General features: G+C 33.7%; 1 long non-coding RNA gene across 1 annotated transcript; it reads left to right on the plus strand.

The window, feature by feature from the left end:
• Positions 1-1,056: 1,056 nt before the first annotated feature.
• LOC127850203 (uncharacterized) lies at positions 1,057-4,247 on the plus strand. Its single transcript, XR_008035123.1, has 2 exons — positions 1,057-1,203; positions 4,038-4,247. It is a non-coding gene; the product is annotated as an uncharacterized LOC127850203 (long non-coding RNA).
• Positions 4,248-10,489: the final 6,242 nt, after the last annotated feature.

Here is a 10,489-nt window from a genome sequence, read left to right on the forward strand (position 1 = left end):
AGATATCGGCACAAACTGCAAGAACAACTGTCTTTTATGAACTATAGATTTATGCAAATGTATTTCAATAACTTGAGATATTTGCAAATATAACGTTCTTAACGATGTGTTTTGTTATGTTCAGCCCGTGTGTAAACCCTTGAAAACCCCGTTGATACTGCAAACGTGTTAATCAAGAATACGACAGGAGAGTAAACAGGCTCAAAGCGTCATAGACAAAAAATTCAGGGCGAACGTGTAAGGGAGGTTATTCATATTGTTCAATGTATGGGCAGATCATACGGGTTATCACACATTGCCGTGAACCGAAACCGTTGTGTCACTTGATCCGTTATATATTGAAGAAATAAACCACTCTCACTCACCATTATGCTACTACTACTACAACTACAACTACTACTACTAGTAGTAGTAGAAGTAGTAGTAGTAGTAGTAGTAGTAGTAGTAGTAGTAGTAGTAGTAGTAGTAGTAGTAGTAGTAGTAGTAGTAGCAGTAGTAGTGGTAGTAGTAGTAGTAGTAGTAGTAGTAGTAGTAGTAGTAGTAGTAGTAGTAGTAGTAGTAGTAGTAGAAGTAGTAGTAGTAGTAGTAGTAGTAGTAGTAGTAGTAGTAGTAGTACAAGTAGTAGTAGTAGTAGTAGTAATAGCAGCAGCAACAACAACAGCAGTAGTGGTAGTAGTAGTACGTTTAAGGACGTTTTCATTGGCTGATTAATTTGAGGGAACAAGATAGTATTTGATTGGCTGACTAACTCGTGGCCACGAGTTAGCTAAGTCGGGATCTCGAGATCTCGAAATTCTTTCCTCTTTTGTATAATGCACCCTTCCTTTATTTACTGCACCGATCTTTTTTTTACTGGCACTCGTCTTCTATTTAGTTCTGCACTCCTTTTTTTCTATCTCGTGGCCACGACATAGCTTACTCGTGGCCACGAGTTACTAAGTCGTGGCCACGAGATAGAAAAAAGAGGAGTGCAATTTAAAAACAAAGAGGAGTGAATGTCACCTCTATGCCACCGTAGATAACAGTGGAGTTGGTTGCACTTAGTGATAAGTCGAGTTCCTAATAAGGTCTATTTACTGGGTGCTCAAAAAGTTCCCGACTTTCTTTTTCAAAATATTCAATGGTATTATTGAATGAACTTATTTAATAAACTTAGTGTGAATTTGAATTTCTGTTTAGTTTACGGTTGGATTTTATTACATGGTATGGTATTTATTATTTTGCCATTCAACAACATTTCATTTCCAGTTGATGATGTCCAAATTTGTTTAATAAAAAAATGTTTAATACATTCCTGTTAATTTAATACACTTGGTAAACAAAGTATCGCAATCTGACAAAATTAATCAAATACGGTATACATGTATCTTTAAAAGAAAATGAAAGTTGTTATAAAGTACATCTTAAAGGGGCCTTTTCACAGATTTTGGCATATTTTTAAGTTTGTCATTAAATGCTTTATATTGATAAATGTACACATTGGATCTTAAAATCTCCAGTAAAAAATCAAGAATAAAATTTAAAAAAGGAAACAAAGTAGCCGGTACCAGGGCTCGAACCAGTGACCCCCGGAGTCCTGGAGTTAGTCTGAAGTAAAAACGCATTTGCCCTCTCGGCTATTCCGCCGGGTATACTCAGCTGAAGTATTTTATACCTTATATAAGCAATCTTCGTAGTTTCACAAATTTAAACGACAACAACAGAAATCTCCAAATTATTCAATCGTTTCGCGTTGCAACGCTTTATAATTTTTAGATTTTCAAATCGTCAAAAGATACATATAATGGCTATATTGGACTATGGTAAATGTTCAGTAATACTGTTTCCTCACAAATATCATAACTAAAACGAAAATTTGCGAATCTGAAACAACTTTTTTCAATTTTGTCAATTTACCAAACCGTGAAAAGATCCCTTTAAGTATATCATAAAATACAATGAATATGTTTTCAAAGTTTAACATGAGCAGTGTCTTCGATGAGGATAATGTGTTGACCAAGTTTTACATGAATGGGATCGTAAAGCAAATGAGATGATTTGACTCCAACGAGAATATAAAAGTTCATACTTATTTTGAAAGTGCGGTATTATTTCCTAAAACATATTTTATTTAGGAACACGTGTTCATATTATTTTACTAAGTTGTGCAAAGAAAATTAAAAACAAATAATGAAGTGTGCGAAATATTTGCGTGTGGTTAGTTTATTATGAAAGGATATTTTAGTGTAATTCGATTTAAAAGTAGCTTTCATGCCGAAGTACAAAACGTCGGTGACGGGTCTTTATATAAATTGATTTGAACGGTAAATTTAAATTAGCAGACGTTTCTTTTCTGCATTATCGAAATGATACAAATATCAATGCGCACGCTATGAGCTTTAGACATGTCCTATTTAGTTATTTTTAAGGTCATAAATAACAGTCGTATGTTCTATTTCTGAAACGATTGAATGGATTGTGTGATGCGCAGTTCTTGTCAGAAAAGTGTTGTTGATGTTAAACAATCTTAAAGATTTTCTTACGAAAAATATTGGTTTAAAAAAAATGTTACCATGTACAATTCATTATATAAATATTACCAAACGGTTAATACAACATTTATCTTTTCTTTGATTAGTTCGACAGAAAATCGAATTAAAATTCCTTGGTCAGATGGCGACGAAAGCCGTTTCCCTTTCTTCAAGCAAACAGATACTAAACATTACCATACACATGACGTTCGTTGTATAATGTGTCTAGAGGCATGTATACACATTCGATAAAATAAATTTGATTTTGCTTTTTAAAAATCAAAGGAAACATAATCGCGATAATAGATGACGCGTGGTAAAATATATGTTTTTCTGTGGTTATGACTAAAAAACACGGATTCGTATAAGCCGGAAAGCCCGCCGCTTGTGCCTGTGTTATTCTATATAAACCATGTGACTTATGGCGCGTGGGTAGCCATTACTGAATGCGAACGTGAATTTTGTTTATGACGAAATTGTGCATTATTACAAAGATTTTTTAGTCTGAAACAATAATAATAAGTTTACTTAGACCATTATGACTACAATATCTCCAAATAAAACTATTACGGCTAAACGAAGCTATGCAAAACGGTGATTTCTATTCATGTGATTTCATATCCTTTTGTGAACACTTGTCATAATTGTTATTTTCTGTAATTATAATATTTGTGTATATCAGCCACTTTCTGTCAATCGTAAACTATTTCAAGAATAATGTATTTCACGTTTTTAAACTCTGACTTTGTACAATAATATACGCGGCTGTTATTGGTAACTTCTTGCTATTGTCATTTGTCGTGTATTAGTAGTAGTAGTAGTAGTAGTAGAAGTAGTAGTAGTAGTAGTAGTAGTAGTAGTAGTAGTAGTAATAGTAGTAGTAGTAGTAGTAGTAGTAGTAGAAGTAGTAGTAGTAGAAGTAGTAGTAGTAGTAGTAGTATAAATTCCTAGTTACAGAACCTATACACAAACATAGAAAACGTGCACTGGTGCATTCGTAATAGGCGGCATTTTAAATCGTCAGGCTTTTTGCAACTAATGCGTACCAACGAACGATAAGGCGGAGGAATAAATCCCCACCACATTCTAAAATATTAAATTGTCCCAAAACTTGACCTGCGTAACAACTCAAACAAGCCCACTGATAATTGTTGCATGCGGGACGTGAAGATGATTTGATCTTAAAATTGACAGAATCATAATAATATATCAAAATAGCAATATAATAAAAAATGTGATGATCAGCTTGTTGTACGTGATCCAGTAAAGAAAATGTGGCAGTGTCGGCATTATCGGCAGTGTTCCCGTTATTATGAAATTATCTTATAATAATAGTATTATAGGTTATATTATATTATATTATTCACGTGTTAAGTAATTAAGATATTTATTTAAGCAAACGGAACATATCTTTTTGTAACAATATAATAAGAAAATCATTTGCAGAATTGCTTAGATGATTTGACGCGTGATAGTGGGAATCCTGTCTCAATAAGCACTGGGTAATGTTAACTTGTCTTGTTTCAGATCAGCCTGCGAAAGTCTTTTCTAAACGAACTATATTCCAGGCGGAAAGTGTCGTCACTGTTTACCCTGCGAGGACTGCAAAGGCTAGTGTGGGACGATACACAACGCATATGTATTATACCCGGTTTCCGTCAAAATTGTTGAATCTATCGCTTTATATATTGTTTTTGTTTTGTTTTCGTTTATCAAAGAGCGATTTCATTAACGTTACTGTTCGTTTTGTTTTTTCATTCCATCCAAGCGGTATCGATTATTTATACATGCAACACACTTGAAACATAATAAGTAACCTATACTATTTTACTTTTTATACAGACATTTGTTAACAAATGTTTGCATTTTTATATCATTATATAAATGGTTATACCTAAGATAAGTTATAATAAAATGAATAAACAATGAACGCAAACATTTTCTACTCGGAGATTTAAACTAGATTATTTGATTGCAAAAACCATCTCGCCACCATAAGCAATTACAGGTATCACAAATGTGTGTGTAACACATCTTTAGATAGTGAGCAATACAACCATATACACAACTTAACGTGCATACCTTCAGATTAACCTAATAGAAAGGAAAAACATAAACGAATAGAATGGGCTTTGTTATTGACTGGTGATAGACGTTTTCAGGAGCAGCACTTAACGGCATCTTCGTCGATTATATTAGATGTGGTACTTTGTCAAAGTAGTTGCACATAACAGACATGTCGCACCGCACTTTGGTGTCAAAGAAACACATATTGGTGTAAACGTGACTGAGGTATTGAACACCGTAATGCGTTTGGTATTATAAATCCTAATAAACAGAATGCTGTATTTATACATCATAATCATCCTCGCCTAATGCATTTAAAAGAATATTGTCATCGTAAAAATCGACGTCTTTGATTGAATATTTTTTGCACAACAATGAAAGAAACTATGTGCGCACCTTAAATGTAATCAAAAATGTGACCGGTGACTGATCAACGGTACATCTCAAATGAAATCGACAAAAGATTATCATCAAGGTATGTCCCTATTTCGTATTTTCTTTTGTATGCAAATAAGACGCACAAACGAATAACTTCTTCATAATTATAAGTTGAAACGTGTTATTCACAACATTTATAAGGACAAAATAACTAGCCTGCAATCTATAAAGTAAACCTAAGTGTTGAGTGAGAATGCTTTATTATTGTAATTTATTATGTATCAATTAAAAAAAAACAGTTGTGCTTCGCGGCTATGTCAAATAATCCATATAATATTCCCATACATTGAAACAATTTTAATAACTTCCGTTACATGGTCGCACTGAAATTGACATTTATGACGGTCTGCGATTTGTAACTTTTTTTTTGGAATGCTTCATAAACGTGTGACCGTAAGGTTTCTTATCAGATGACGTATGTAAGTCTAAATGTCGCGTTCTAGTTTAGTCCATTTTCGTTCCGCACTCAAAAGAGATACGTCGCTGTGAAATGTCTCCAAAGAATAGTATGGTAGTACGTTTGTAAATAACCATTTGTTTACTTAACTATGCAGGCGTCATTAATATCGCAATATAAAAGTTTTGTATGAAATTGTTATGTAAAATATATACATTTAATTTGTTTACATGTTGTTGAATTCACATAGTAACAAAGTTGTGTGCGGTATAAAAAGGGACGCTTGACCCTTTTCGTATAAAAAACGGAAAATAACGACCCAATATCGAAGATAAATAGTAATTACTTTCAGAAAAATGTATGTACCGCCGCATCTGCACATTGCCGCATAGACATGAAAAAACGCATGCGAATAGGTTTTTATATGTAACAATTATCTTAACTTGAGATAGTTGTAGAAACGAGACCGTTAAAGGGGCCTTTTCACAGATTTTGGCATTTTTTAACTTATTCATTAAATGCTTTATATTGATAATTGTAAACATTGGATCGTAAAAGCTCCAGTAAAAAATCAAGAATAAAATTAAAAAAAGGAAAAGAACATTGCCCGGAGCAGGTTTCGAACCAGTGACCCCTGGAGTCCTGCCAGAGTCCTGAAGTAAAAACGCTTTAGCCTACTGAGCTATTGCGCCGAGTACACATACTTGATGTATTTTATACCTTATATAAGCAATCTTCGTAGTTTCACAAAATTTAACGACAAAAACAGAACTCTCCAAATTATTCAATCGTTTCGCGTTGCAACGCTTTATAATTTTTAGGTTTTAAAATCGTCAAAAGATGCATATAATGGCTATATTAGACCATGGTAAATGTTCAGTATTACTGTTTCCTCACAAATATCATAACTAAAACGAAAATTTGCGAATCTGAAACAACTTTTTTCAATTTTGTCAATTTACCAAAGCGTGAAAAGATCCCTTTAAGAGACCGCTGCGAGATCCTATTTCATAATCCGAACGAAATTCTTATATTGTAGGTTTCATTCTCGTTTGTTAAAAAAACATTACTTTAAAACGGAATATTAATGCGTTGACAAGCAAAACATGTTATACTTTTTGTCGGTTTCAAGTACGTGCCTTTATTACGTCACAACTACACTTTAATATTGATTTTGATTTAAACAGCATGAAAGGTTCTCAAAATATTATATATATTTTCATTTTATTTTGTATGCAACATACGGCATAAAATAAATGTATGATATGTATGCATTTAATAGCTTATCAAATATTAACATCTTACATGGAGATTTTGTACTTATGTTTTGTATGCGACTGTACCGGATAAACTTAGCTTTTAAAACATAAATAATGAGTGCACAGGTACTTCCCCCCATCTCCCCTCAGACGATGTTTTAGTTCGTTTACGGGTGATATAGCTTTTTAGAGACAATCTTAGGCCTTTATTTAAACGGTTTGAGGCACTTAGTAAACTTCATCTCGGTTAAATGTTTCATGCGAAATACCAGTAAGTAGGTTATGGTCGTTCGGGGGATCGAATCTGAAATCCATGAGTTCTGGCATCAGCGTATAACCAACATGATCTACTCATATAAACAAGTATCGTATGTAGATATTGAAAACGTTAATGCAGCAGAAGTATGCTTTTTACCGCATAAACGTGATCCCGTATATGCGTTGATAAACACCCATATGAACGTGCTTGCCCACGTGAATTCGTTACAGATGAAGACAGTTTATGCTTCTTCGGTTATTAAGTGGGTCTGATGAAAATTGAAATCGTTGCGATCAACGTTAACAAGTGAACACATTTCAGTCTTATTAAATATACAATGCGATATCATATTTGTATTTTAAATGACGGTGTCGTCATCGTGTTTCTCGCATCATGTGTTCACGGAGTTCTTTTAACCCCAACTTCAGATCCCTGTTCGTACTCAAGCTATGAAATCGAATGTAGAGGCCGTGGACTTACTTCAATTCCTCTCTTCAACTTGACACGCTATACAGATGTTTGCGTTTGGGCCATTAAATTGAGCCACAACAAACTTAGCAATATTGGGAAAGATGCCTTTACACAGCTGCGCTCCATGAATTTAATTCAAGCATGTTCAGTCTATCATCCGAGATAGCAATATTGTATAACGCTACTCCATCTCATGAATATACCAAGTTCTGACAACGATGCCCCGTTCCGCAACTGCGTGTTGTTTTATCGCAACTTCTTTAATTCCAAACTATACCACTTTTTCTCTATCTGACTAGGTTGATATCTACACTTGTCTGTTCCTTTTGAATGATAACCTAAATAAAATCATACCTTAGTAAATGGATGCATAGATCTTTTAAAATCTAATTTAAATGATATGTTTGGTAGCAATATGAAGATGCATGTGTACGCAATCAGACAAAACCCTCTTTCTATTCCCTTCATTATTATAGTGGCTCATAGCCTCGCATATTTGATCACAACGGAGGCCATAGTATGTGTTATGTTTAAGGGAAGTATAAAAGTAACAAAATACACTTTTGTTGTTTAGGTTTATGGTCCTATCTTTCCAACCATGTATTGGAAAGTAGCTTGCCATTCTGAAAATTAACGTCAAAGATTGAACATTTAATACAGAACAAAGAAATAATTTATTTGCGCATTCGCAACCTCAAATGTGACGTGGCCAATGACAGAGGTTCCGTTTCAAAATAAAGTCAGCAACATATGAATAACGAACTCTATCAAATGTTCATCTCTGATTTTGAGTATACAAATATGTTAAACAAACTTATAGAATACTAGTTAATAATCATATTAAACGGCTAGTCGACCCACATAATATATAAAAACAAAAAAATGAGTCTAAATCGATCTCAATTGAATTGATCTATGCAGATAGAACATGAAAACATGATTTTAAAAACGTTAGGCGTAAATTAAATATTACTGACATATTGTTAGCGTAGTAGAGTCCTTAGTATCGCAAATCGCTTAAAACAAGTGTAGGTATGTTTTCATTTATAAAATATAGTAAACTATCACGTTTTCACGCTGGCGGCATTTCTTTTCATCGAGCATAGTCTTGCACTTTGTTTCCGTTAAAACAATCCTCGTTGTCCTTCCCGTTGTTAGCACCAGTGTTGTTTTTGGCCTGGGGCGAAGCCCCTAGGCCATAGTACTCATACCGATTTTTGAGATAAGCTGACTTGGCTGGCTGCCAAAACAACCACGAATGAATGAATTTGGAAACGTCCGATTTACCACTTGGCGGTCATTCATGCGCAATCAAAGAAGAGGGACCTATACAAACAAATAGGTCCCTGCAAAGAAGTTCTCAATAACCCGCATTGTGAATACAGAGCATCACTATATAACATGACAGTGTCATAAAACGTGTAAAAAAATATTATTGAAGCAAAATTCCTAAGCATTGGGTACGGCATAGTTTTTATTATTGTGTATATTCATGCGAGAATAAGTTCCTCACTTGACGGTCCAGGCCGAAAATATACGAGTGTCTACGGAGACAGTAAGAAAAAAAAATTCTGATACATTTTTTAAGGTATTAGCACTCTAATGAACTTCGTGCAATATCTCCTTCTTTCGTACATATCCGTCAATCCGATCGTTATCCGGGAATGTGCAGAAAACAACTACGAATATTCTATAAATACGCTATGAAATACTAAATGTAGGATCCGCTTAATACAAAGAAAACAAATATGGCCGACATTGTACCTGACAGATTGATTGGTCGTTTAAAGAAAAAGCAATTTGCTATATTGAAAAAGAAAGATTAATAAAAGTGTTATTATTGTTCATATTAATGTGACTGGAGTTAATGATAAACGTCAACTAATGCATGGCAGTGTTGATATTTATGAAAAAAAACGATTCCTGGAAATATGATGTCAAACAGCTTGGAAATTTTGACCACTGTGAAAAATAACGTTTAGAACCCGTGTCACTTACAGCATTTTATATTGTTGGTGAGAAGTAAAAGGGGATAAAGTGGATTTATGCTTGTGTGATGACTTTAGCCATGTGAACGGGTTATCGTACGGCAAAACCACTCACGTAAAGAAGAGTCTTCAACTTTTCAAGAAAGGAATGCCTTGTTTTGCTATCAACACAAAGCTCGGAACAGGAAGGTACATAGATTTTGCTTTTTTTTCAAGTATTATAGTTTCATTATTCATAATTTGAGTAAAGTAGATTTTGTAGGAAAAGTGCACCCTGTCAGTGGTTTTTACCACATAATCAGGCTCATATTTGCTTTCATTTTGAAAAAGAAAATGTGCCATGTAAGGAAAAAGTTGTGTTGTAAATGCATGGAAATCAAGGACAGCATATTTGAATTTTATGACCGAGTATTGATGTTTTCCTGAAACAAACAACAAAAAAGTATATTATGTCCCAAATACAAAAATTACTATTCTGAAAATGATATACTTTTGTGTGATCACCTAAATTATTTATTATGGTTATTCAAATTAAAATGCTGCATATTTATTATCTTTTCAGTAATGATCAACAACATTGGTGGTCCAGGAACGGTTAATTACTTTTTGTCAACACTGTATGTTCCAATGATCAACTAAACTGAAAGAAAATGGAAATACATGCGGGAAGGGCGTTCATTCATCAAGTTTCAACTATCTCCTTTATAGCAGACAGGCTTATAAGATGGAAACGAAGTAGATATTTCACTGATTTATGTGATTGTTAATGTATAACCAATGTTTTAAGAGTATGCCACACACAGTTGAAAACTACAATTAAAATGAACTTAATGCTTAATAAGCAATTTCCTATTACTTATTAAGCTTGAAGTTTAAATAAATCATTACAAACATAAATTCAATTCATGAAAGAAACAGTTTTGTTTTAGAAAATCAACAAAACAATGTCAATTCCCAGTTTGATGTCTTGTTCCAAATTCACATAATACAGTGTACTTATAATACCTTTGGAGTTGGTTGCAAAACATGTCTAATTATTGCGATGGCGCTCATTTCATTAAAGTCCCCTAATGTGTTCCATAAAAAATTACATAGTAGCT

Source organism: Dreissena polymorpha, chromosome 11 (genome assembly GCF_020536995.1).
Source record: "Dreissena polymorpha isolate Duluth1 chromosome 11, UMN_Dpol_1.0, whole genome shotgun sequence".
NCBI classification, from domain to species: Eukaryota; Metazoa; Mollusca; class Bivalvia; order Myida; family Dreissenidae; genus Dreissena; species Dreissena polymorpha.